This window comes from Echinops telfairi, unplaced genomic scaffold, assembly GCF_000313985.2.
Source record: "Echinops telfairi isolate 266 unplaced genomic scaffold, ASM31398v2 ScPeMD7_7424;HRSCAF=8462, whole genome shotgun sequence".
Classification (NCBI taxonomy): Eukaryota; Metazoa; Chordata; class Mammalia; order Afrosoricida; family Tenrecidae; genus Echinops; species Echinops telfairi.
The window spans coordinates 13,116,319-13,121,202 of NW_022111324.1; the positions used below are offsets into that span (position 1 = coordinate 13,116,319).

General features: G+C 41.6%; 1 pseudogene; it reads left to right on the plus strand.

The window, feature by feature from the left end:
• Positions 1 to 2,490: 2,490 nt before the first annotated feature.
• On the plus strand, positions 2,491 to 2,622 carry LOC101648574 (annotated as a pseudogene).
• The last annotated feature ends 2,262 nt before the right edge of the window (positions 2,623 to 4,884 follow it).

Genomic DNA, 4,884 nt, shown 5'->3' on the forward strand with positions numbered 1-4,884 from the left:
GTCATCTCTTGCCCTGTCCGACGTCTTCCCTCACCCACTTTTCTGTTGTCCATCCCCCAGGAAGGAGGTCACATATAGTCCCTTGTAATCAGTTCTCTCCTTCCTACCCACTCTCCCTCCCTGTTTCGCCACTCACACCACTGGTCCTGTAGGGCTCATCTGCCCTGGCTTCCCTGTATTTTCTGTTCCTATCTGTACCAGTACAATGGCATATTCTAAACACTTGTGTTATGCTGTTATTGTTGAATTGGCTCTGACCCATAACATAACAGAACAACCCTGTGCTCAACACAACAAAACTCTGCACTGTCCTATGCCAGCCTCCCAGTTGTTCCTGTGATGTAGCCGCTCTGGCAGTCTATCTCCTCAAGGGTCTTCTTCTCCCACAATGCACCCCACTTTACCAAACGTGATGCCCTTCTCCAGGCACTGGTTTCTTCTGACAACATCTCCACAGTGTGTAAGAGGAAATGCTACCATCCTTGCCTCTAAGGAGCACTCTGGCCTTCCTTCTTTCAAGACGGATCAATTTGCCCTTTTAGCAGTCCATGGCACTTTCCATATTTCCCAGCACCACAATTCAAATACATTCGTTCTTGTTTGGTCTTCCTTAGCCAATGTCCAACTTTCACATGGATCTGAGGCAGTGGAGAATACCATGAAAACTTTCTGCATAACTTCGAAGCATTGCCAGATACAGAAAGCCTATACTAACCATCAGTATTAATGTTCATTCCATTCAGAGGTATACAAATTAGACAAAGCTATGCTGTAATATTTATTATTCATTTCATAAACTTGCTATACTTTGGATGAAACCCTACATTTTCACTCCGTTGAGTTTGTTACTTCAGAAAACAAAAATGCAACGTAAAGAGAAAAGGTGCCAAACAACCCAAGGGGGAGACACTGTCATTTGTTTGAGCTCTGTGTTACAGCCCAAGTTCGCAGGAGACATTATGAGTGAAGTATGACATTTCTGAAAGTGTTCAAAGAGCTAAAAATATTCTTGGAATGATTGCCGCAAGTGCAGCAGAAGTGGAAAGAGGTTTCTCAAAGATGAACATAAGCTGTTCAGAGAAGGGAAGTCGCCGGCTTCTAATACATCAAACACAATGACTAACGTTTAGTTGGCCCACTTCTGAAGGAATGGGGTCCTATTCCTACAGTGAAGAGATGGTTTAGGATAAACCACACAGCTGATGATGCTCAGATGGACATGAAAGATATTGCAAGTCAGGACACCAACCAAGAAGCAATATGGAAATACCTTAAATACTAGTTTTATGTCATATGTTATCTAATACTTTCCTTAATATTTTAAAAATATTTCTTATAATCAGTTTGGGGTACCTCTTTTATTGTGCTTATTTAAGTGTTAACTAAATAAGAACTACCTTTATTAACTTACTACCTAAATAAACTACCTTTCAATATAGCATTTGTTTCTACTTAAAATGGCCATTAGGGTAGTGTGGTAGTTACATCATCTGGTGTCAATTTGGGACTTGAGAGGATTAAGATTGAAGGGGTGGAGTTGAGCTTGTCAATCAGATCATAGTCAATGAGGCCTTTGTGTGGGCTTGGCTTTCTCCTGAGAATTCTGGGAAATCTGATTTTTTCCTCCTTGGAGGCAGGACAGACTCTCTGATCACACCCTGGGAGACATTGCAGCTGACAAGACACATGAAATCATGCTAGTACCCTGAGCTGGAGAAGCCACATGGATCTACTCTGATACAACCAGACCTCTGGAGTCGGAGAAGCCAAGTAGAGACCCCTACCATCACTAAGATGCTTACAAAGCCACTGGATCCAGAAGACTTCCAACCCATTGGCCTGTGATCTTCCTGCAGTCGGTGTCATTGCATGTGTTTCGCGAGTGTGAAGAGAACTTTATAGATTGGTATTGGATACATGGGCTAATATTGGATTTATGGACTTGATCTGGACTGGGCTGAGCTGTTTTCTCAATATGCAATTGTTCTTGTATATAAAGCTCTTTCTCATACACATATGAGTGTCTCTGGATTTGTTTCTCTAGTGTACCCAGACTAATACAGGCAGCAAACTGGTTGTTAAATTACTTGAATTCCACCACTGCCTTCATTCAATCCTAATGTTTGGTTCTTCTTCAGGTCGTCCATCGTTTGATATGATTTACTCAGCATACAGATTGAACAACCCTGATGCTCACTTTCCCTGACTTTAAACAAAATAGTCTTGCTCTCTTCGAATGACTGCATCTTGGTCCATATCCAGGCTCTACATGAGCACAATTTTCCTCTGTGGATGCCCCTGGCCCCCCTCCACTCTCTCCCAAGAATCAGTGGGTCAGTGACTCCAACTCAACATTGGGGTGTCCCACCTTGGGGTCTCGCACAAATGCAGCATTCCACCCAGCCATGCATTTATTCCAAGTGAAAGTACGTTCTAGACAAATCTCGCCCTGAGTGAGACCTTTAGCGGATCTTCAAGCATTCAGGCAAGATGAGTGATCAACTAGATTTGTCCCAAGGGAGATGTTTGACAAGTCAAAACTGAAGAAAACTCCGAAGGAAAAAAAATACTCTCCCCTTGAAGGAAATTATCCAACAGGATAAAGAATGTGCTCAAACGTAAAATGGGGATTCCCTGCCAGGAGCAAATTCCAACATTGCTTGAGTGTCATCTTAGTTTTATAGGGTTCATTTTGTAAACCTATGCGTTTGTAGAGAATTTAGGAATCTCCTGAGGTCTTCTGCTTCATACTCTAGCTCACAGGGCACAGGTAGCCAAAGGTCCATCATCTTTGTTTGAAAACTTCCCATTGGTGTGTAAATCTCACACGGTCTAGGCTATCACTGGTCCACCATGTAGGATCTTTGTGTGGTTCTTGCTTTCCCTGCAGGTAAAGCCACTTTTAACCTTCTCCAATGGGTACCTCCATCACTCGAAAATCGTCATGAAATTGCATGCTTTTCCCGCTTCTCACAGTTTAATTTCATTGTTAACGGAGCAATAAAATAAGAAATATAATCATAAAAAAAGAAGGAATGGGTGGTTCTCCACAGAATGGAGAAGCCTGAGGAGTGTTATAAAGCAAGGGTTTTGTTTCACGATAACACATGCATGATAATTAAGGGGAGGGGTATTTCATATTTTTCTGAGATTAGGAGGGATTTGTCAAAATTAGGAGACCTCCCCTTTTCAACCCTTATTCAGTTTTAATAAGATTTGTCATTGCTCTCGGAGGCGTGTTATTAGTATGTTAGTAGAGAAAAGGGTATCTCTAGATTATTTGTAAGTGCTGCTAGCATGTTCTAATTTGGGAAAGCCCCTTGCCTCAGAGTTGCCTGCTTTGTGGTTTTAACTCTTTTTTCTAATTGGTTAGACCCTATGGACTGCTATTTCTGGAAAGGGCATCAGGCCCTGGAACTTCCCTGCTCTGTCCCTAACACAATGAAGTGTTCTGGAATTCCCATTCTTAATGTTACCACACAGTTGAATGGCTTTGCATAGTCAATAAAACAAAAGTAAACATCTTTCTGGAATTCTCTGCTTTTAGCCAAGATTGGTCTGCATCAGCAATGACATCCCTCAGGCCACATCCTCTTCTGAATTCAGTTTGAATTTCTGGTGGTGCCCTGTCAATGTATTGCTGCAACCATTATTGAATGATCTTCGGCAAAATTTTACTTACATATGATATTAATGATACTGTTCAGCAATTTCCACATTATGTTAGATCATTTTTCTTTTGAATTGGCACAAATATGGATCTATTCTAATCAGTGGGCCAGGTCTTTCACATTTTTGACAGACAAGAGAGTGCATCTAGTGCTTCATCAGCTTGTTGAAACATTTTAATTGGTATTCCTGCAATCCCTGAAGACATGGGGTTTTTTTGCTAATGCCTTCAGTGCAGCTTGAACGTGTCCTCTAATACCATTGGCTCTTGATCCAGCGACCTTTGAAATAGTAGGCTGTTGACCACTTTTTAGTACAGTGCCTCTGTAAAATTCCTTCCATCCTCTTTTTATGTTTCCTGCATCATTTAATATCGCCCCCCCATGGAATCCTTCAATATTACAACTAGCTAGCAATTTTCTTTAATTCTTTCAGCTTGACTTTAAACCATGCAACAGGGTTATGAATTGGACTGTAAACCTCAAGGTCACCAGTTTGAAATTGACAGCCCCTCTGTGAGAGAAAGGTGAGGCTTTCTACTCTCTTAAGAGTTACAGTCTCGGAAACCTGTTCTACAGAGTTGCTATGAGTCAGAATTGACCGATGGCAGTGAATTTGGAGAGCTGGAATATTCCTATGCACCGTTTGGATGGCTGCCTCTTGGTCTATGTGCAGGTTCCTCAGGAGCACCAGAAAATGTTCTGGAATTCCCATTCTTCATAATATTTTCCATAGTTTTTTATAACATGGACAGTCAAATACCTTTGCATAATCAGTAAAACATGGGTAGACATCTTACTTTAGATACTTTCTCCAGTTCTTTTCTCTCCAGTCTTTCTCCCAAACGCTCTGGCTTACCCCCACACTCCTTGCTGGTGATTCAATTCTGATGCAGATTAACTGTGTAAGTCAGAGTGGAATGGCTGTGTGGGGTTTCCCAGGTGGTAACTCTGTATGGGAGCAGTCAGGCTCATCTTTCTCCTGCAGAATGACTGGTGGATTTGAACCACCAACCTCGTGGCTAGCAGTCCATCCAATGTTTAACCCTCTGTGCCAACAGGGCTCCTTCTCTGATTGTCAGCGTTCCTTTGCATGATCAGATGACTAGAAAGGCAAGTTTATCTTGATGTTTTTTTTAAAAATCAATTTATTGGGGCTCATACAATTCATCACAATACATAGATCAATTGTGTAAAGCACATCTATACATTTGTT